Below are 25,212 nucleotides of genomic sequence, written 5' to 3'. Positions count from 1 at the left end.
CTAAATATTCTCACTTTCATTACAAAGTGGTTTGTGAAACCAAAAGTTCAGGAACACTTGTATTTAAGATCGTAATGTACAATTTGAAACTCAACACTTCAACTAACGGCCTTGAATAAATATTTTAAAGCTCTCTTTGACTGATTCTTTTTTTTTTCCCCAAGTTAAACTTTTCGGTTTCCACCGGACAGCCTTTCCTTCAGTATATAGAGTATATAGAAATCAATATACTATAACACCAGTAAGACAGGCTTTATCTTCCCAGTACTGTAATTTGGGTCTCTGCATTATTTATTTGCAGAATGGGATGGCATCAGCTACTAGAACCCAGCATGAAAATAAAAGCTTTACCTTATCACTCATAATCTTAGAAGCAGCAGTAGTGTAATGCTTACCATTTAGCACTTAGTGGCATGTCAGAAAGGGAATATGATATTAGACCATTAAAACTGTCTGAAACAGGAGCACATCATAAGGAAGTCTCCAGTAGTTGTCACACAGTGTGTAGGAGAGGAAATTAGGTTATCTTGAATGTTGTTCATAAGGAGGTAACTGCTACTTGAAAGAAATAGAGCTGCTTTTTATGGTAAGTTCATAAAGTCATTGCTTTCTGTAGTAAGTGAAATCTAATACAGATTAATTAAAACCTAGGCAAGGTTCAACCTTTGCTTCTGGTGTTCTTGGGCTTTAATCATTTATGACATGTGGATTTGTTTTGAAATATTACAGATACCTGTATAAAGACATGTAGAAGTTTCAAATGTGAAAAAAAGCATTAACATATTCATGTACCTACTTGTTATAATTAACAATAGTAGAATTATTCATAGGATACATAGGAGGATGATAGAAAATATGCTATTTATATTTTTTTTGTAAAGTAAGATAACAATACTCTTAACTTAGCTTTTGGTCAGAACTTCTAACTATAATTATTAGAACTTTAGATAATTGCAATATATCTACAGTTAGCTGTAAAGTTTTGTTATGCACAGCACTTGGAAGCATGTGGGAATATGTACCATTCCCCTTGACAAAACTGAACTTCATATTGATAGGAAGTCATTTATTTTCAAGTTCAAGGACATGAAAACTAATTGAAAACACATTGAACTGAAGATGAGTTTATATCTATGGTACGGACGGAAACATTCAGAAGCTTTCGTTATCTCTACATTTAATTTTGTATTTTTGTGGCAATGGGAATAACAATGTATTCCATGCCAACTCTGGTTTCTGTGTTAAAGATATGTAAGTGGTATCTGCACTTAGGGCTGACACCTAATTTCCACAGTTTCACGCGTACACAGGCCACAGCTGGGGGCTCAAGAGATTTCATATTTTAATCCAACAAAAGTCATTTTACAGGGTTGGCACATTGATCTGCAGTTTGCCTCAGTGGTTCAAGACACTGAATTTAAAACACATTGAGAGGTCTTAGAGGACAAGGCACATCTGGTTGTCTGTAATCTAATCAGCCAACAACAAGTGAAGCTCAGGACTCTTGACAAATTCGTTTATGTACTCATACCAGTGAAATGTGGGTCCTTGGCAAGTTTAAGAATAAACTAGTGGGGAAAAAAATCGGTATTTTCTTTTCTCTTCTTTTTTTTTAAGTTTTAAAACAGAAGTTATTGATTTGTGAATATGAACTTTTTCATAAGTTAGTAATGACTGGATAAAGCATACGGTAAACATATTAAACCAGTATTGTTTGTGTGTTGCTTCATATTATTTCTGTAAAAAAAAAATACTGAACTAGCAAGAAACAAGTGCATGGAGACATGATCTAAATAAAAAAAAATAATTGTTTTGGAAATAAATTATTATTTTAAAAGTAGTATAAGCACTGTTTTCAGAAAACATATTGGAATATCCAAGAGAAAACAAATATTTAGGTTTAGTTGTCAGAACAAAAGCACTTTTCAGGAAACGTGTTTACACACAGCCATTTTGTCACTTACAGGATTAATCATTTTAAAAACACAATTAAACAATAACAGCTCCGCTTCAGTGCCAAGGATTTCCTCGTAAATTGAATCAGAGCAATAACTACCCTGCAGGATTGCAGTCTGCACTTTCACATTAGAGATTCAGGAAACGCATTAACTCAGACGCCAGTTGGTTTATTGAGAGGTTTGTATTGATAATAAAGCATGGCTAAAACTGAAGCTTAGACCTTGGAAGCCATACAGTCTTAACAAATCCAGGCAAGCCAGAGAGAAACAATCCATTTGAATTTCTTTGGGGAATGTGCTTAATTTATATCAAGACCAAAGATGCAACTGAATCTTTATCAAGCGCAAGTAATGTTCATGCTTAATGTTTAATAAAGTAACAACAGAAAATGTGGAATGACTATTGCTTATCATCAGTAGTAAGAACTTCTTACATTTCATATTACAGTTATGGAAAGTCATGATGCTCAGTGGGCCCATCAATTTTAAAAGCTTTCGAATTATGATAGGAAATTTCTGCTTCTATTTCCTTAGTATTGTATTTCCCTGAAGACCAATTATGTAGGTTCACAAGGTTGTTCTTCATGATCCTGATGACTTTTTAATGAAGCCTCTTAGTAAACAGCTAGCATAATGCTTTCTTGTTTTGTTACCGTCTGACTCCTCCTAAACTCATCTGGGATACAATTTATAAATTATATATTAGGGAAAGAAAAATATTTTTTTTTCTAGATTGAGGTCATATTTGCTTTAGACTGCTTTACTGTCCCTGTATATATATTAGAGGTATATGCAACCAGGCAATTGGTGCAAAGAATCACATAGGAACATGTAATAGATTTTTTCTCTTAATGAGATAATATCAAGGGGGGTTCAGTTTTGGATGATCTTGGTATATTCCTGCCTTAGCCGATGTGGGTTCTGGTATGAGTTGCTATGTACTGTAGTCTTAGAGCAGGAAACTGAAAAAAAATGCAGTTTTATTTTCCACCAAACCAAAATGAATCCATCTGTACTTCATTTGAAAAACTCCTGACGATGGAAATATTCAACTGAACAGATTTGCATTTCAAAAAGACAGCAAAATAAATCCCTAAAACTGTCTTTGACAGGTGTCATAGTATATAATTTGCAACTCGCACTGTATGTGATAAGCTGCTCCAGACAAAATTGAAAAAGGTTTTGGATGCTTGAGCAGTGCCTTAGTTCAAAGCCATTTTAAACATCTCTGCCTTATTTTTAGGATCAGGTTAACAAGATTACGCCTAAATTCAACATGCCAAAAGGGCAGATTTATTTAAGCTTTTGCCCCAGTGCAAAATTGCTGCTGCAGTATGCACAAACAATATTAATGTAAGGAATAATTGCTTAAACATTTTTTTATTGTATTTGTGTTAACTTTAACAACTTGTTTTCCTCATAGTGCCAGAATATTTCTTTATTTCCTGCTGCTTTTTAAAAAATATATATTTGGCTTTCATAATTTTAAAAAAGTCAACCTTGATCTTCTTAACAGCTTGTCTTGATGTACCATTTCATTTCAAGAAGAGTAAATAATAAATTTGTACATCAAAAAATGAAGTGCTTTACAAAATTTCTACAAAAAGTGTTTGCTACATTGTGGAATACAATTAGTATCAAACCACTAGTCTACTACAGGTGTTATACACTACACTGTCAAAATTAATATATACCTAGATATAAAAACAGTACAATTGATTGTGCTAGTTTTACATTCTAAAGATGTTTAATCGAAATTGGACAAGTGGTAGATTTATGCAAAACCTACAGACATACACCCACCACCACTAGATCCCTGGTCGCCAGGGATATGTTTCACCAGTGGAGGACAATAAGTTATTACAGAAACTGCACCATCTTGATATGTAAAACATTACAGCTGAATGAAATGAACGAGAAAAACTAATATGAATGAAAGATAATAAAATATTTGCCGTTTGTTCAGGTGGGTACTTTACAACTTAAACATCCCAAGAACACTTCCTTAGAATACCCCTAAAAAGTCCTAACGTTCTACATTTGTGAAGCTGTACAGTTTTTGTTCTATGTTTCTCTTATGTGACTTGCATTGTCACAGAATGACGTAGCATGGTTGACTGGCCCGGAGCTGTTATAAGATTGGCACAAAGAGAAAGCTTAGTCCTTCGTTTCTATAGGTCATCAGCTAACACAAATAACAGTCACTTACACACAGTGCATTTCTGAATTAGACAGTTTATTTCCAAGAGGCATAAATGCAGAATATCATTACTGCTTCTTATCCAGGTTCCTTGTAGTGTGAGCTGGCACATTAACTGCCAATTACAAAGGAACTGCTCATTATGCTTTGGGGTTCCATCTTACTTAACAGGTCAACAGTAAAACCAAATGAGAATAGAGTAAATTAACAGCAATATTTTTGTTACTGTTGTAGTTTATTGGTTTGGGTTATCCAATTGATATGCTATGTGTCTATAGCAATAGCAGGACAGTCGCTTAATCTGTGGAGAATTACTTTAGGCTTCATAGATACTACCCGGGGCACACCTTCTTGTTGTCGGCACGTTCATGTTATGATTCAACCTTTTGCAAAACTGAATGTGCTTATGTTTAGAAATTATGCTCTGACTTTTTACTCGCAGCAACTTTTTCTTAAAAGCGAAGTATACAAAAACAACAACAATACGTGCTCCAGTTTAGTTGTACAAAACACTTTAACCAAGTTTCGGAAAAGGCGGTTAAGGGGTTAAAAAGAAACCAAACTTGTAATTTGTTCAGTAGCACACATTTTAACAACGTTCACTCAATCCTCCATTTTGTCTCTCTGCTAAACAGTCCCCTTTCTTAGTCACATGTCATTCTGATTGGCTAGAGGTTGCAGCTTTCAGTAAATTAATTGACCAGTGGAACTATCAATCAGCCAGAGATTATGTAGTTAGAATAGACCTGTGTCAAAGTTAGTTCTTAAAGCAAACACACTGAATTTACAATTTTTAAAACAGGTTTCATGGTATCCCTTACATTCAGTCTTACAAATTTGAAGGAAAGAAAGAAAAAAGTCAAAGGAATAAATAGTGAATGAAAAGGAAGGAAACAAAACAGATGAGGTTATTGATGATGTGACAAATCTTTCTAAAGTGAACCCACAATGTTAACCCAGGGAATTCCCCTTAACCCCCATACAACTGTTGGGGCAAAGAATACATACAATTACATGATTACATGTTTCTGTAATGACATTTAAGAATGGCATTCCCAACCATTTTATCTTGCATATAGGTATCACTTTTCTTTTATCCATTAGCTGTATTCAAACTTTGCACAAATATTGAAACGTCCACTGCTGTCTTTGTAATGTCGTTGTGCTCAAGTTAAAAAAAATCAGAGTACAACAAATAAGAATGTAGCCTTTGTAACTTATGTTCTGATAGTAAGTCTGTCCTGCAGATACCATATTCTTTTGAAGATTGCTGTCTCACGTCAAGCAACCAGAGAGCCTATTCACTAACAAGCTGACAAAAGCTTTTGTGTGACATTCAAGGTCTTGCTTTCTGCCCAAAGCCTTCATCCTGTACAGTATCCTGTCTGCTGGTTTCTGTCTCTTCGGGCAGTAATTTGTCAGTCAGGATATAATAAGGAACAGTATATAATATACATGGTCCAAACCATTACTGCATATTGCTATTAGATGTATAGATTTAATAAGTTTAGTTTAAGTTATCCTTTGAAAGGCTGCCATTGGCTGAAGAATTTGGCTGAAAAAAACATAACATTCATAGTCATACCTTTATTCTTTCGCAGATCACTGAGTTTTACAGCAATACCATGAGCTAACTGTGAGATATGTTTACAGAATTTGGTCTAATGGGGTGGCTTTCACTGATTAAGATGATAGACACAAGCGGTATATTGAGAAACGCCACAGAGGCGCCCAGATTTATTTACAAAGAATTTACAACACAGAAACACAATTCTCGGCTGTAGTCGCAGGTGACCATCGCCAGATTACCAGTCTCTTTCCAAAACACACTTCCCGTGGGAAAAGAACAAATAGCAAAGGGGTGCTCACCAAGACACTCCCACCATCCAGTCAGGGATTCACTGCCACTCCCCAGCCACGTCTCATGCTGAGCTTCCAAATTCCTTCTGCAGTAGCACACATGCACCAGAGAAGCCACTGACCAGACACTGTTTCTCCCCATCGATGAAGGCTCTACTGTGTGGTAGTTGACCGCGAAGGGAGTTATGCGTCCTTAGTTAAAGGTGAGGGTGCTAATGAAAGCCAAAGTCAGCTACCACACGGTAGAGCCTTCATTGAGAAAGCACTATTGCTATTGGAAAAGTATTTTTCTCATTGTTTTCATTAAAATAACACTTTAAAATCTAGATTTTTGAACTTGTAATGATTTGTCAGGTACCCTTTCGCTGAGAAAAGTATTAGGAAAATTGTCCTGACATTTTTCATAAAGGATCACATATATAATGAGAGCAAAAAACCTCTTAACCTTTTACTTGTCAGAGCTGCTTATAGTTTATCTGGACAGTGTCAGATATATGAATGGAGTAATATTTCTGAACTGTCCATGTCTTGGGTTGTTGGTGAAAGATGCTGAGCTGCACATGAGCGGTCAGTCTGTGATTGGCTGATGCGGCAGTGGCGGGTGCAGGACTGGTTGCTTTTGTAGTTCCAAAGTGTTGATTAGCTGTTTTTGGTAGGTAATAAAACAAATTTGGACAAATTGTTTTTTGTTTAGTATTTGCTGGCTGATAGATGTGAACTGAGCTTTCATTAAGGAAAGTGAAAATACAAAAACAGTACTTACACGGATTGATTTTAACTTCACAGCTGATGTTGTGACGTAACAGCAGGCCATGTGATAGAAAGCCGCTAGAGCTGAAAGCTGATTGGCCGATCTAAAAATAATTATAAATCTCAATGTTTATCTCGGCTAATCAGGTGGGGCGGTCATTATCTCACACTCGATATCCTAAACAAAAGCTTAGAATTTTTTAAGTGTTAAATGTTAAATGTTAATAACCATCCATTTCATAGTGTAGTCTCTACATCACTACATTATTAAAACCACTAAAGAAAAATAAAAAGGACAACTGTTGATTTTAACACACAAGGCAAATTAACCTTCAAGTAGGCCTAATGCTGGCTTGGTGAAAATAATTGAACCAACATGTCAACTTCACTGCAGCTAGCAATATTTTTATTGCAGTGACTTAAAAAAAGAAATGCGAAAAGAGACAAAAGACAGAAGAGAAAATGACTAGTTAAAAAAACACAAAATATCCATGGTGTTCAACATTGATAACCCCACAGTCTATTGCATGTCCTATTGTTGTATTGCTAGAAAAAACATAATACAATAAGTCAAGTGTATGTGAGTGAGTATAAATCACATTACAATCTCTTGCGATACAAACAAATAATACAAATTATAAATAAAGATTTTTTGGATTACAATAATCATAATGTCCTCTGCAGTGGTCATTCCATCTAGATAATTGACCTTGTCACTGCGGTCAATTATCTAGCTGCGTTGGGCATTAATACAGGTACATAAAAATACAAAAATGAATACATTTTAAAAGCATTTCTGATACACTATGTATCTATTATGTCTGGCCTTATATTAAAACATAGGCTATTAAGACAATATACTGTGCTAAACCTATATAATCTTTTCACATACTGTAATTACATAATATTAGGATATGATTTTAGGATATGAACCTAAACTTGCCCTTCTGTGAGAAACAACCAAAGAGGACGTACATTAGGAGCAGTTCAATTAGCATTGTAGTTTCTCTCTTGTTTTGACCATATACATTGTTTTAACCTAGCAAAAATCAATGCTTTCTATATAAAAAAAACAGGGTTGAAAAGTGGATTTCATTGATTTATAATTTATCATTTTTGTAACATTTTTGAAAACTGTCCTGGGGTTTTCATCAGTGGTTGTTGTATGGAATGTACAGCGATGGCCAAATGTTTTGCATTGCTATATAGAATGAACTCATTTTGCTTCATGAGGACTACTGTTACATTAATATATTGAATTACACACCACTTTGTAGTTTTCCATATAATTAATGAAAAACTGACAAAAATTGAAAAATGTGTCATTTTGAAATCTAATATTATTATTATTATTATTTATTTCTTAGCAGACGCCCTTATCCAGGGCGACTTACAATTGTTACAAGATATCATATTATTTTTTTTACATTTAATTACATTATTTTTTATTTTTTTTATTTTTTACATTATTTTTTACATACAATTACCCATTTATACAGCTGGGTTTTTACTGGAGCAATCTAGGTAAAGTACCTTGCTCAAGGGTACAGCAGCAGTGTCCTCCACGGGGATTGAACCCATGACTATCCGGTCAAGAGTCCAGAGCCCTAACCACTACTCCACACTGCTGAAATACTGTACTACTATTATGGCTTCCAGTAGATTTTTGCAATATCATTTTGTAGTTTTTGATTACATTATGTTAAATAAAATATCAAAATTCTGTTCATCTATATATATATATATATATATATATAAATGTTAATGGAATACAGAATGTCTTTTGTCATAACCGCTTTAACAGTAAAGCATAATTTTATGTTATTACAGTCTTCAAACTTGACAGGGTCTCCGCTGCACAGTATAACTTCCGTATCTGCTTTTGTAATCTTTGCTGCAAAGAACCTGGTGACTACTGTACATAAATTAATGTTTCATATCTTGTATGTTATATCATACCACTTCCTAATGTTAACCACTATTTATGAGACTAGTTTTAATCATAACTATGTGTGATTTGTCAGCTTGACAACTGAAATTGAATCAATAGGATAATACATTAAAGTATTTACTAAATATAGCAAGTAAGTTGTGTAGCTGGAGATGTGGATTAATTTATGGAACAAATGAAAAATTACAGAAGAACAAAAAGGAATTTGAAATGACCTTAAGACTTGCTTTATTATTATGAAATGGCAGCCATACAGATTTTGACTTTAATTTGTATTAATGTTAGGAGTAGCTTACATGGGCTTTTCGGATGTTATACAGCAGCCCCCAGATTTAATTAGATTTTACGAGGCTGTCAACTATGTCTATCCCTGTATTAATTCACTAGCGGTTCTTTGGTAGTCCATTAGGGTTGATTTAGATTGATCAGATAACTATAGAAATATTGTTTTACTGTCAGATTATTTGAGAAATATTTTACTCTTTTACTAAGGCTTTTACAAGCATTTAAAAAAGAAGAGTGTAGGGGTACTAAACCTGAAAGCAAACACGTGCAGCTTTTATATGGATTACTTTAAAAACCATTAAAGCATAGTTAAATGTAGTTATTAACTCTGGGCCCTGAGCAAAACAAATAGACTGGAAGAACAAATATTTAACTTTTTCTTTGCATAACTAATAGAAATTGGTCACTATTTTCTGAGGGTGGAGCACAAATATATAGAATTCCACTGCTTGTGTGATGTCAACAGAGATGCAACATTTTCTATTGCCACAGACTTTCATTATTGATTACACCAAATATCTTCAGAACATTCAACCAAGTGTGTACTTTGGAGTGCAGTGTGAAAGAACTCTCCCAACGTTGGCAATTATAACTGGAGACTCAGAGGGAAAGGTCATCAGTGGCTAGTTCACCTCATCACATCACTACTGGTGAAGTGTTGATGAGTTACAGCGTAAACCTCCCTGGCTTTAGGCCTCAGTAGCCTGGTAACAGCCTGGCAACATCAGTTGCTTGGGTCTGGTGGGTGACAAGATGGAACAGCTTGACAGCAGGAACTGAAATCATTTGTCCTTCTGATTGGTAAGTGGGTTTCAGCAGGATGACTGGGAAGTTCAAATTGGGTCGAAAGCATCTTAAATATAAAGAGTCAAACAGTACCTAGGTTATATACACTTGATATTGTAAAATCTGGCAAACAATTAAGATAGTTATATAATGATGTATCTATTGGTTTACTGTGGCTGATACCATGCTTTGTTTTTGCTATGATCAGATACTCTAAAACCACAACAGAGGGCATAAGACGGGGTGCAAGGTAAAGATATGGATTTGGGTTAGAAGACAGCAAAATGAGAGAATGCATTTTCATTATGTCATTTAATTTTCTTCCTAAAGTGATGGGTTCTGTAAAAGAATAAGCTGTTTTTTCCTTCTCTCACTGTTTTATTGAACAGAATAAATCACAGTTACAAGCATATCATTCTGTTAATAAAGCTTTGCAGCCCAACCGTCTTGATTGACAGGAATCTATGGTGGATGGAAGCTCACTATTTATGAATGTTCTTTTCACACAGTGTGCTTGGCAGTGGTGGGTGTGCTGTGCTATATGTTTTAGACTAGCTATATTACCACATTAATGAAAACTAGCATTTTCAAAGCCATTTGTCTACTTTTGTCTAGCTTTAACAATTACATGTAGTTTTCAGTAGTAAAATAATACTGTATTTGCTATAAACCAAAGAAAGCTAATTGCACACTAGCAGCATATGTCAATTGCACACTTGAAACAGAAATTGGCTTGACCAGAGCAAGGCTTTCCAAAACATAAAAAAGTCAATGTGGTGGTTGCCAACTTGCATACTCACATGATCAATGAGTCAAAAGCTCAATGCATACCATTCAAGATAGACATGCAGCCTTATCCACGTACATTGTTGTGTAACCATGCAAACCGCTGACCATGCACAGGGCAAGCGAGTGTCTTAACCTCTGTGCAGAATCACTCATCTGCGTGTGTGATTATGGAGCTTTAAACCTTCTCTCTGACAGTGGTCTGAATCTACAGATTCTCGCTACATAAATAAAAGTGCAGTACTAATATACTAAAAAATACTTCCATGTATAATGGTTTATGCACAATGAATAACAAATAATAATGACATGGCCAAAGTATTAAGTCAAAAGTTTACCAAGGTCACCATAATCAAAATGTTTAGGTAAGAAACAATTGGCAACCGGTTCTGGGTTTTCAGATTGTCTAATGCATGATGGCAGTTTGGGCAGAGCTGAATGTATGCTGAATGTTTTATTTACATCCAGCATACATGTTCTGAATGGTGGGCTTCAGTCAATAATACAGGCATACGTGGGTATATATGTCAACAGGTTAATAGGTATAACTCTTTTTGTGCTTACATTAATTCAAAGTATATTGTGAACTATCCATTATACGTATATATCGTTTAATGTTATCTTACACATTTAGGGATTTTAGACACAATGTAGTTTCTGCTCAGAAGACTGTGTCATTAAGAACGTGCTTCAAGTCAGACCTTTATACATTCAATGCAATGTTTCATCTCAAATCAGTTATATTCTGCTAGAAATATTGTACCCGTGGGTAATCTACTGAAAAGTGTATTTGTTGATGTTTGGAATACAGGTTGTAACAGGTACTTGTCCCGTGTAATATTACAATAGAAGCAATACTTATCCACCAAACAGTTTTATTTAAAACAAAGCTTCAGAGTTAAAATAGGACTCACAATGACGTAATGATAAGTAATGAGTTTATTATAAAATAAACAGTGGTTTGTATCACTTTAATGAGTATTTTATAAATACAGTATATATTTACTTACATGCACATAAACATACATTTATTATTGAAGTGTTACATACTGTATATCATAGCTACAGAATAAAGCGTTGCTGGTGCCGTTTGTCATTGGGACATTAATGGAGTGTAACCTTTTTCTTGCCTTCCCAAAATTAGGTAACGTTGGTCACAAGAGTCAAACTGTAAACTAAGCAAGTTCCAAAATGACTTGTTTCAGAACTCATTACCTCTGGTGAAGCAATCCCCATAAAACAAGGTGATTTTGTTCAGTCAGGAATAATAGAAATTTAACAGCCTTTCTTTATTTTATCTCTTGATCTTCAGCAGTGTTTATAAGGTACTTATAAGACACATACAAAGTCTCCATCCACTATTTAATTAAAATCGTTAATAACCAGAACCAAATGATTTAACTATTAGGTGGGCTTTAGAATCTTAATCATAAGCATCTTCCCAAAATCTAAGTCATGTCAGTACACTGTAACATAGAGAAAAAAAAATCCTTAACTTTTCCTGCAGAAATTATGCATTTCAAAGAATAGCACTGTATGCCACCCTCATTATTACATTTCTTTCTTTTGCTTCCTCCTCTGATATATGTACCACTACATCTTGGCAGCCAAACATACTAAATCATTTGAAGATTGCATTTATTTAGCACACACCTCGTTATAAGACAACATGCCTGGCTGTCCAGCTCCGAGGCATAATGAGGGTAGAGTGTAAGCCGCACGAAAGGAATCTGAAATGCAAATTTCTTCTCGCTGAGCTGTGTGCCAATCACTTGTGCCACCTGACAGCCAGCCGTTTCGACGGATCTGATTTGTGCCTTGAAAATTATAGGACAAACAAGAAGGCCTGTTGAAGCTTCCCGTATTGTGCTGACAATCCTCGCTTTATTGAACGAGCACACAAAATTGTGTCGGGATGCATAAGTGATGGGTATTATCAGGTAATTATCTGAAAGCTCAAAAGAAGGACAACTTTCAATATACAGCTCAGCAAATCCCTTTCTCTTTGAAGGGGATTTTAAAAGGCTGCTTTATGATGCAGAGGTTCTTCTCATACATAAAATAACTCAAAAAGGCTAAACAGTCAAATACAGCAACAGTGACATGAACTACAGCATATGAGCACAGCTCATGTTAACCATATTATACTAACCTTTAATGAATTAGAATTATTATTAGGTATTATTGACACTGGAGTGTTGATGTATTGCCTGTTAACACCATCCATGTCCTACTAGATAGCAATAATGTAGTTACAAGTGCCATGCATTCTGTAATTCTATAATACATGCATTCTAAATATATTTTCTAAAAGATAGGTAAATACAATGGGATCAGAGTGTGTATGCATTTACTTTCTTCCTGTGATATATTAGAAGTGTAAACATATATTCTAAATGTATTATTTCCAACACACTAACTACCTTAAATGTGTTGCAAAAAAGCAGGTGCATTTGATTTGATTTATTAGTGGAATTACCCAACCATCTTTAGCATTTGTCTTTAAATGAGTGTCAGCTGGAAGTGAACAGAAAACCGTAAATGCCAGTCTTGTTATGAACCATCTTGCTCAACTAAAATCTGCTGTAAACATGTGAAAGCAACTCTGATCATAGAGTGCCATTCCAGTCCAGATGTTAATAGGCTCAATAAAGACAAGGCTAGAACAAAAAGCAGGATAGTAAATGCAGATGTTTCCTACCCCTGGTCTAAAGCAGTGGTCGTCATGTGTATCTCTTTTAATCAAATCCTCCTAACTTGGTTCTTAATGATTCACTTGAGCAGCCCAGAGCCTGATTCACCACAAATTGTTGTCTTTCGTGATATTTAAAATGTGTTGATTGCGTACTAATCAGACAGTGTGACTATGGGTATACCTGTACAGTATGTGTGTTCCAGACTTCGGTATAGGCTAACAAGTTCAGCGATTTGATCATCTTGCCCACCATTTTTGCCAGGATCACATATTCAGTGGTTATCTGGGTTATGCAACCATTAATACTGTGTTTAACCCAGCCCCCCAGCCCCTATTAAATTGGCCAACATAAAAAGAACACTGTGTGCAGTTGTCATGAGAAACAACTACAAAAGAATGCTTGTAACAGGAAAAAAAAAAATGCAGAGGCCAAAGCGGATAGGTAACTAAACTAAAGCGTGAAATAGATTTTTCCCTTGGTCTTTTGTGTATGTTTAATTTATTCAAGTGTAAAAAAGATTTGCAGGGGAGTGGTTCAGTGTATACCTTAAATATCGTTTTCAGCTAACATAATGTCTGCTGTAACTTCATAATTGCTTCTCTGCTGTGGATCGTAAGGAACTATGTAATGCATTTTAACTGGCTGCACACTGATACAAGAAATCAACCAAGCATAGAATAGGTTAGCTAATCTCCTCCGAGTAATTACTTTTGCAGGATCAGGCAGTATATTAAAAAAACTGAATTGAGATACATAGAATTTAGCTTAATCAAAAGGAAAGCCAAATAAATAGCACCTTCAGTACGCAGCATTGGTCACAATTCTGTTTTCTAAGGGCTACAAGAATGAGTACAGGCGCATTGTTACATTTTACAGTAGTAAAGGTAATTGCCTCTGGAATTCTTTTTTTTTAACAGACATGTATGCTTTATAAAGGCATGATAAACACAGAGAAACTGTAAGTGGATGGATAAATATTATGTGACAATCACACTAGCCTTAGTCTTGAACGAGATACTGTTACCCATTACTTACAAACCTAAATGAGGGCACTTTGCTCACATTTCTGTCTCTTACAGTTTTGACTGTTGTCTCACAAAGGATACAATCTGGAGTCATTAGAATGCCAGTAAGTAAATAAGTGATGCCATATTTGCCACAATTGCAGAAACTCCAAAGACTAATGTAGCAACTTTGCTTGCAATCCATTAAACCAGGATAGGCTGATGTTTAAAGTGACAACTGCATTTGCTTCAACTGTCACTTGTGTGACATACCAGAACTTAGCTGAACTGGGGTTTTCGGTACTATATGTAAATACTGTAGGCAGCATCTCCTTTTTTCTCCTTGTTAAAAAATGTGCTTTCCAGAGCTAAAACAGAGCTTACAGAATACCATTCAACCTGGAGCTGCAGATGGTAGCAGGTGAACAGTTAACCATTTACCCCGGGATCATATTTGACTGTTTTCCAAAGATGGTCAAGACAAAGAGAACAATTAGCTGTACCACAATATCCTGGTTCAATACAATACAATATAATAGGGATTTATAAAAAAACTTCCATTAAACACTTCAAAGTGATGTACACATAATATTTAAATAAATACATAAATAAATAAAATACCCTGCCCAGTCTAATTGTGCGCAGTAATTGTATGTAAAAAATAATGTGATTTCTTGTAACAATTGTAAGTCGCCCTGGATAAGGGTGTCTGCTAAGAAATAAATAATAATAATAATAATAATAATAATAATAATAATAATAATAATAATAATAATAATAATAATAATAATAGGTTCAGGGTATCTGTTCTCGTGAAAAAGTAGCATGGGCTGCCTATAGCCAGACTGCCTAGATTGTAATAGCAACAAACCAAGTTGTATTACTCACTATTGTACATCACAGCTGTCACTGCAGTCAACTAGCCGGATATATTTCTTCAATTAAGGGTTGACTTTGACTGTCTATACATAACATTAATCAAGCACAGAATGTTAATTAGTGTATGTCTGAGAACAGCTTTTTTTCAAAAAAGGGATGAATATTAAACCCTGAAACAAATGCGTAACCAAAAAAAAAGTTATTTCTATAGCATAGGAACTCGACACCTTTTTAAATAATGTTGCCTGTCAGTATTAATTAGTAATGTGTTATAATACAGTATGTTCAAGCTGGCAAAATGTCAGTGTATCATGGTTTTAAATACTGGAATAATTCATTTTGCACAACATGAATAAAAAGCACAAAAAGTATGTATGTAAATACTGCTTTAATTAGGGTTAGCTTTCTTTTGAAGTTGCCAGGTCTTTAAAATATTAAACATTCCATAAAAATAGTGTTCAGAGGATGTGTGTATTTTTTTAGTTATATGGGTTTCTTTTACATCTGAGAAAACATATAAATAATCCCTATCAATTGAGTCAAACTACATTGAAAATGCTATCCTTCTCAATTAATATACAATAATATACATATGCATGGTAGTATACAGTTTAAACATTTGTCCTTAGTCACAACTTTGATGTATTAAAATGTATATATTGTTCAAGTACTGTAAATCTTTTTTTTTTTTTAAAGCAGTACACTTCAGTCGATGACCCCCTTTTTTTTAACATTTACTGTCAAGCAGTAGTTCAACTTACATTACAGAAAAGTTGGGGTTAGTGGAGGTGTCTGTATGTTCAATCGAGATGAAACGTCTTTATCCAAATGCCTTATCCAACTGTGACAAAAACTAAAAATGGTTAAATGTGTCGGAATCTGGGGAGGAACCTGTTTGTCCGTCCACATGTCAGTTACATTTGTATCTGTGCAAATAGTGTGTTTCTTTTTTTATTGTTATTATTTTTTATTCATAATTCTTGTTGATCGAATTTAGCATTTCTAACATGTGCCCTACTAGCATATATGTTACAATTGACACCTGCCAAAAGAGCACAAACTTTACATTCAGGGAATGTAAGTCAACACAACATAATTATCTCCTAAATGTTGCAGGTGTTTCTACAGGGCCAACCTGACTAAAGCTTTAATAGCCTATACTGTGCAGGTACCTCACAGCTTAAGCTTTGATACCAGCTGGATAAGAAATAACTTGTATTTGCCATGTATTCATTCTCACATGAAGAAATGCATCAACCAAAAGGCAATATATGGATATGGTTTATGAACATAAGAAATAAAAAAGCCTATTCAATATGTCCTGCGTCTATCGTGGCTAAAAGCGCACAATGTAATTAGAATGAATAATATATTCATCTGAGAAAATTGCACAGGCTTTGAGACTTATCAAATCTCATCAGCATTTCCTTTTTGGATTCCTTTAGAATAAGTAGCCAGTGGACAATATATCTATCTGTATATAAAAATAAAAAAAATCAGAACTTGTTCTAAAGTGTCCTCTTATGCTAAAAATGCCCTTCCGTCTGTGCCTGTGATTCATGTGCTAATTGTGAGGGTGCTTTTGGGAATACAGCAGAGAGTCGCTATACTTCCTGATTAATGTCAGTGAGGAGACACTGCGGTGCACAGTGGATAGCAGTTAAGGATCCAGTCCCAGCAGAGAAAATAGTGCCATTATCTCCCAGCTGTACAGACAACCCATAAGGGCCTGTTCTGCCTGGTTGATCAGTGCAGTGAACGCAGTGACTCGCAGAGAGACTGATCGTGTGCTTGTTTTGCTCTGACTGAAGTGGAGGAAAAACTGATGCATTTCTGTAAGTACAACGCATTCTCTCCTTCTTAGGAGCGGAAGCATGTGAACCCAGCTTTGCAAAGTGCACGTGATTTGATCAATAACTGCATCTTGGAACAATCAGACTCGCAAGCGATGTTGTGTGAGTTATCTGCCAGTTTGAATACGTGGTCGTTTACAGTCTTTCTCCTACAAACAGACATAATTTATTAATTAGTGCTGCATACAAATGGAAGTGATGTCTAAAGACAGTGCGAGCCTCTTCAGTTTTAAAGCGTGCGCTGTACTGTGTATGAAGATATTAAATTTGCCGGTACCGTTTATATTTATATGATACTGTACAGGTAGGGACCTGGGGTGCTTATTATTAAGAATTCCCTTATAATTTAAAAACTTCATAATACTTTAGAGACAAACAACATGGTGTTTTATTTGTTTTAACTTACAGTCCAGTAACAGGTAAGACAACTTTTGTTGATTATTATTATTATTATTATTATTATTATTATTATTATTATTATTATTATTATTATTATTATTATTTACAACATATTTCTGTTTGGTGTGTATGCTTGCAATAGCACATTGCTGTACTGTAGTGATTCGCGATTCATTTTTTTATGTTGTATTGCTAAGTAAATGGAATCAAGTTCAGTTGCATTCAGTTGGAGCGTTAATTATTATCGGTACCTGGCTCTACTGCACAAAATGTGTCCGAAATAGAAATGATCATGTTTTGTGTGTGTGTGTGTGTGGTTAAAAGACATTTGTAAACTAAGTATCCAAGCTTTTAAACTTTTTTGATAAGTCCCATTGCATGGATTTACTTGTCAGAACAGCATGTGACAGCCCTTGGCAATCTCAACTGGATATTCACGTCTGTATGTGCATTGTACCCTATTCCTATTATTTTAGTTTACAGAGAATGTATGAATAATAACAAATGAACCACTGTCGTTGGTGCTGCTTTACAACGTACTTCATGAGCCCAGTGTTCCCGTGCTCAGCAGTTATACGTTGTAGTTCGATGGACTATACGAGAAAGAATTGTGCATGCGCGTTGAACTACAGCCGTATGTTAATTACCACGACCCCCCAGCCCACCATCGGTTAATCCTTAGAGATTGCGCATATTAGCATTTAATAAAAGTGACCATGACACCTATTTCACCAGTATCGCCCTGCGCCTGCTGATTGTCGGCTTGCTACTGAACGTCAACAGACTGTATGCAGGTATTTTTTAAACAATTATCATGTTATCATATTGTTTTCGTTGTTGTTGTTGTCATCTGCGCTTTTTCAATGCACCTTACAATGTCGTGCTTCACAAGGTAACGCTGGGTTGTTTAAATAACAGTGTTGCTGGTTGTTATTGACACCTGTCACGCCTAGTCATCAATGGCAGGGCTCATCGTTCTCCAATAGAACACAATACAGGATGGAATGCTTAGAATGCCAGCATCTGTCTCCTAGTTTCAGACCCTCACACTGACTGGCAGTGCTGTCTGATCCAAAGGGTCACAACACCAGCTGTGCATTCAAAACAATTGTAGTCTCTTGTTATGAACAGTTTTAACCCTCACCTTTCAGTTTTGGAGTTGCCCAATTTGTACCTTGCAACTCATTAGGGGTCCCTAATGGACCCCAGCACCCTTAAAGGAAATGCCATACACAAAAATGTAAGAAAGCCATTAATAAACAAACATGTCGTTTTTCAGATTTGCTTTCCTCTATAAATTAACCTTTTTCATTTCAAAAAGAACATGTCTCTTGTGAAATCATAATAAATTAGATGAGGTCTCAGATATCCTATGAATATTAAACACCTCCTTTTCCCATAATATAGTAATGTGTATGAGTCCCATAATAGGTATTAAGAAATAAAGCATTAGTAGCACTATGAAATACATGTTACATCATAACATGTATTCTATATGTGCTGGACACATGGTTAGTTAAATATGCTTTGAACCACCCCATGCACCAGTGACAGTAATTACCCATATCTTCATGGAAAGTGGCATGTAGATTATCACCAAATGAGTCCTGTAGAAACCCATCTGTTTTTTTTTTTTTTTTGTTTGTTTGTTTTGTTATAATGTTATAATAATCCCAGCAGAATTATCTACAGAGTCTATACCCAGCTATGGGTTATACATGAATCATATTGTTTTTTTTTTTTTTTCTTTATAAATCCTGTGCTAATGAAGAACCACTGTAATGTTAATTTCCTGATAGCAGAAATGCCATGTTGCCTCTCTGTAATTTACCCAGTGTGCCTGTAGCCTCACAATTAACATTAATGTCATACCGCGGACCATATTAAGCTGCTGGGTGAAATGATTAAATCCATTGCATAATAATTCTGTATTTTAATTAAAATCTGCTTTGTAAATAGAAACAGCATGTTAGGTATTTTCCCAGGTGTTGGCTCGATTGTCCATTTTCATGCAAATCATTTTTGCACTTGAATAGAATTTTAGATTATATATATATATATATATATATATATATATATATATATATATATATATATATATATATATATATATAATGAATGTATTGCTTGCAAAAAGTATGTATTCGTAGACTGATGTGGTGTAAATATAACGTTTAAACACACCCATAGCTGCAACTATTGAAGGCATGGCATAACAGTTTTATTGCATGGTGAAATATAATTGTATTGGCATTTCAGGGAAATGGTTTACAAAGCACAGTAGCTATATGTTATGGATACATTGGTTTGTATCTAAAATCATTATCCTTATGCTTCTAGAAAATATATACTGTTTCATAATATAGTAAAGCGCTGGCTAAAATATCTGAATCTTCTTTGATTTTGTTCTGATTCTGATGTAAAGAAACTTCTGTAAAAAACCAGTGGTTGTTGACTTCATGTGCTCTTAATCCACCTGCCGTGGTCTGCTTCCTGGCTGTAATGCCCCCTAATCAGGTTTATATTGTTTAATTAACATGTTATATAAAATGCCTTTCAGCATAAGTTAAAAAATAAAGCAACCAAAATCTCAGAATGCTATTTCTTAATATATATTAACAAGTGTGCCCTTGCTAGTGCTAAATTTGTCAGTTAAGTTAGCATGGAACAACACAACACATAGTGACTGAACTGTGTAACACCAATAGGTTTCCCCCCTCATTTATTCAACAGAAGGGTACTGTATTTTTACTTTTAACTTTATCTTGTTCTTTGCTTTAAATACATCTTCTTTAGTCATCTTATTCACCCCTAATATTGACAGGAGGAATTAACAATCGCAGGAGGGATCTGTTGACATCAAGTCAACGGTATTGGAACTGACAAAAGCACACAGTTGAATAAAAAAATTAAAAAGTACCCTTATCTTTGTCACCACGTTTATTTATGAAGCAGGAATACTGATACTTGCTAATGGATAGATGTAGAGAGTACAATGGTCAGACAAGTAAATAACTTTATAGCAGAGAGTTTCTACTGGGAAATCCCCAGGACCCAGAACAAACATCTGTCCAAAGCTTTGAATAAACCCATAAATAAGCGTTTTGAGGTAGATGCTTTGAGGTAGGTCAAATGAAAGGGCCCTAAAATGAGGGACAAATAAAGACAGATATTGTTTTATTTTTTCCAGCTGTGCTCTGATGGGTTTTAAAAGTAAAGAAGGCAATGTGATTTTTCAAAACATTATTTTGATGTTGAAACTGTGAGTTTCAACTTCAGCACCTACTAAGACATATGGTTCTCTACTGAAAACTTCTACAGTTTGTATGAAGAGCTCTTGGTGAGGTTTGACAGCACAGTAGCCTTGACATATGTTATGTTTTGCCTGAAGGATGTTTTCAGTAGACAATTGGTATTGTTGAACCTTGCTACACTATATAAAAGTCTATTCTGAAAACTACACATGTCTGTAAGAATGTTTTATGTGGAGCTATTGGTTGTACAGTATTTGGTCATTCAATTTTCAAAACAGTTGTTCAAGTTCAATGTTGTACCAGAGTATATGTTGTGTGTTTTGTATGCACTGTATAGCTATCTTTCTCTAGATCCAAGATTTTATAAATATGGCAACAGATGGTTGTGAAGAACATTACTAATGCTTTTCCAAGTCTTGATCCATTTCCAAAATGCATAACAATTACAAGATATTGGACAGATTTAGCAGGGGAAAGAAAATAGGCTTTCTTTTCTTGTGTCGCATCACAATATTTGTTTTGCTAACTAGTACTAGCTATTATTTAAAGCATGTAATAATGCTTCATTGCATTTGGATTTTTAAAAACGTGTCGTCTCCGAGTCCATCTTGTGAAGTAGTCAAATCTCTGTCTCGAAACTGAATTACAATGTTGTGCAGCAGGAACCATAAATATAAAGTCTTGACAACAGAAAGATTGGTGTCATAGTAAGAAACTGATCTGTTATAATATGTGTTAGAATATCTTGGTGGGAAATAGAGGGATGTGGCGATTAACTGATTTCCATTATGCTTTTACAACACTGTTAATTATAAAGTTATTTGTTTTTAAAGTTATTTATCTTATCAATGTTCCAAAAGAAATACTGAAATCTGTTACTCTTATAACATACAAAGCCATTCTCATTCAAATGTTTGTCTTATTTTTAGTGCAACCATGGCTTATGACTGATTCTTCTAATGGATAAAGTGTAGACTTGTAGATGTAGCTAATTGTCAGGCTTCTCTCCTGCTTTTCTGTAGATGATTCTTCCCTGCAGGAGGCGAAATAGCAAATAGAATAAATAAAGTGATTAGGTTTGGGATACATTTTATTAGGTATGAGAGCCTTGAGCTTATCATAGACTATATTCAATCAACTACAGGCTTGGGCATACCCTAGGCAACAAATCTCCTGTCCCATTGGACAGTAAATTATTTTGAGAAAATAAGTCCTGGATTCTGCTCTTAGGGTAACTGTAGCATTGCATTAACTTGGACACAGGTATAGCAAGAACTTTCTTTTGATTGGTCAATAAGGTATTTATTTATATTGAATGTGTTAAGCTGCTCCTTTCAGTCAGCCTGTGGTCTCACATTTAACCCTGCCCAAGGTGACTCCGACCTTCTACAGTGTGAACACCTCCAGTAATCACAGGCATAAATACGTATGATTTCTAGGGACAAAGTGAAAGCTTGCATCTAAAGCTGACAACTCCCATCATTTCAAAATCTGTTTAGCAGCTTGGTGCTGTAACGAGAAGCACAATCACTTGAGCATGAATAATGTGCTGTTGACTGAATCAAGAGGCATTTGCCCTGCCAGCATCACAGAAAAAATTGACTTTTATCTCAGGTTAAACATCATAGAAGGTGCTGTGCTGGTATTTGGTTAAATTAAGTTGGACACTTCAGCATTTGGAAACAAACAAACAAAACAACTTCTCAATGCCTCCATTGGTCTCTAAGCAGGCTTAAAGGGATAATGTTAAAAATAAAAATCAGAAGGATGCTGCATTTCCTCAGAGACAATTAACACCTCCTGACATGGAAATGCTGCCAGATTGAGCTGTTAATTGTGCAGAAACATCTTGTTGTTTCCCATCGCCCAGTGCTTCCAAATGCCAGGTCTCAATGTTCTCTAATGGATTATTTTTCCACAGCTGTAGCGCGAGGAGGTCAAGTAATATAGCTGCTCTGCATTTGGACATGCTGATGTATCATTTCTGATATACCACACAAAGTCCACCCCCTCGTTTGTATATGAAAGATGGCATCACAGCTCAGAAAGCCTGTGGATTATGTCTTGCATTATATATGTGTCCGGTACTTCAGAATACCACAGGTGTACTGTTTTAGAATTATTTCTTTATTATTATTTTTTTTGTATCATACAGTACTTGCTACTTTTGCTGCTATAAATAGAAACGCATCCAGGTAAGCTAAGGCCTTCATCAGTGACTTGCAGCAGTTTTGTGGTGATTTTTCCATTAAACTTTAGAAATGGTTTGCCCATCCCTAAAATAATTGGGTGTTAATGTATAAGACCAGTGGTATTTGAATCTGACACTGTTTATCCCCAAAGTGTTTGGTATAATACACAATATTATGTACAATATTGCACTGTATTTATAGCATACTATTATTTCTTGAAAAGCTATAATGAAGCAATACTTTAATGCTGCTTTACCTCAGTTATGTTTCATGGTAGGTTTCAATATATTTTAAAAGCCTTTTTTTAAATAGCGTACCACTTACTCTCCGTTTAACTTGTCACAGGGATGAAGTTGTGGATGAATCCTGTGCAGAATGAAAACACCTAGTGTATTTGAAAACAATAAAGAAGTCAGTGTACCCTCTTTAATGTATGAACGCTAATGGAAATGTTCTGTGATCTTTGTCATGTGAAAAGGATTGTACAGCAGCGATGTAATGCTAATATTTAAGTATACTTTTTTTTTTTCTTTGTCCTGTGGTCATGTTGATAGAATAAACATAGTAATACTTGTAGAAGTCTGAATGGTATCAGGCTTCTAATGACAACTCATTCAAGGTGAGCAGGTGTCTAAAAACTAGCCCTAGACATTTTTATAAACCTACAGCTACGACAAAAAATTTTGCATCACCTAGAATTTTAGGATTGAGAAATAATTAAAAAAATACATAATTTTGATATTTTATTTAATATAATGTAATCAAATCAATTACTAAATTATATTGGAAAAGTCTACTGGAAGCTGTAATAGTAGTATGTTATTTCATGTTAGACTTCAAAATGTCAAATTTCTCAGTTTTTAGTGAGGTATATAGAAAACTACAAAGCAGTAAGTAAATAAGTATGTTAATGTAACATTATTCAGCAGGTTTCATTCGCCTTTATGAAGCAAAATTAGTGATGCAAACCTGAATCCTGTGACATGATGTAATATCTAAAATCTCTACTAAGTCATTCTCTGAAGGGCACAGACTGTACCAACCAAATGTATTGCTATATTGTTTATTTAAAACAATGTATTAAAAAAAAAAAAAAAAAAAACTATAAGCAATTATTTATTGTTAAATAAATCTGTATATCATTTAAAATGTTGCCTCTGGTGACTGTGTGTATGTCTCTCAGGATATTATTTATTTTGTAAATATATTTAAATAATATATTTTTTTTCTTTAAGTAATTTGCCACTCAGAGTTTGACTTCAACTAAATCGGTTATCTAGCGACAGGTTGCTATGCAGTGGATGCCAGGATATCTCTGTATTTCAGAAGTGGATGGTGTCTTGTATCGCAGGATAAGAATCTGAATGAAAGTCAATAGGAAAAAAGATTCCACTTGTCATATTACCAATAACATACTTACCAACTTTCACATATTTAAGGTTACAATGTAAACTGTGGACCACGTTCACAAAGCTTTTACCGACCTACCAGTATGCTTTGCATTGTAAAACTGATGTTTGTTTCATTTCATCAGACAGAACCATCCTGCCTGTACAAAGCAATAGAAAACCAATTGTAATATTAATTCTGGGTGCCCAAGTTTAATAAACAGCAAACAGAAAGTAAATAAAATCAACGCAAAGCACAAAAGTGATTGCCACACTCCAGCGGTGGGAGTTTGAACAGGTTTTTCTTACTCTGGACGCATGCTGGCTACGTTAAACTCAGTGTATTGCTGGTGACTTTTTTTCCTGTTATACCTCTAGTTAACAAACAACGATTTAATTTTAAAACATGACAAATTAACGTAAATCTTTTGTTAATTTTTTCTCAGTTGTCACCTTCTCTTGTTCTGTATCTCTGTTTCTATTTGTATTTTATTGTGTGTTCACAATACTTTGCCCCAGCGTCAGCACTTTGAAAAAAGAAAACTAAACTAAAACTCAAAAGCAAGCCTGTGAGGCGTCTTCAAAATTACTTTGGTTTACATGTCAGTGAGGCTACGACCCAAAGATTTTGCCAACACTTGGCAGTGGCGCAGGCTTAAAGACTAAGCACAAAGCACGGTACCAAAATCACCTGACAGGACAAAGTCTGACTTTGCCCGTTTGTGCCCTTATAGTGTCCCATAATCAGGTGCTCACAATCTTTGTGTAAAAGTTAGTGCCTTGTGGTATGATCAGTTTTGGGCTGTGTGTGTTTTTCTGTCAATAGGTTAATCCCCCATTATAAAACACATTGTGGTTCAGAATTCCATATGACCAACTTCTTACTTGTTTAGAAAACTAAGAAGCATCAGTTTCCTTTAACAAATCAGTTGGATAGTTTGATAAATAACATTTCTCAGTTTTTCTGACAA

General features: G+C 34.9%; 1 protein-coding gene across 5 annotated transcripts in view; it reads left to right on the top strand.

Annotated features, from left to right (window-relative positions):
- The first annotated feature begins 472 nt into the window (after positions 1-472).
- LOC131701493 (contactin-4-like) overlaps positions 473-25,212 on the top strand; it is a 150,859-nt gene continuing 126,119 nt past the window's right edge. For 2 of the 5 annotated variants that reach the window (XM_058999601.1, XM_058999597.1), the window contains exon 1: positions 16,799-16,990. The gene's annotated coding sequence lies outside the window, so the exon portion shown is untranslated. The other 3 variants (XM_058999599.1, XM_058999600.1, XM_058999598.1) reach the window with 3 other exon arrangements.

This window comes from Acipenser ruthenus, chromosome 25 (genome assembly GCF_902713425.1).
Source record: "Acipenser ruthenus chromosome 25, fAciRut3.2 maternal haplotype, whole genome shotgun sequence".
Lineage (NCBI taxonomy): Eukaryota > Metazoa > Chordata > Actinopteri > Acipenseriformes > Acipenseridae > Acipenser > Acipenser ruthenus.
This window is presented reverse-complemented; position numbering and strand designations above follow the sequence as displayed.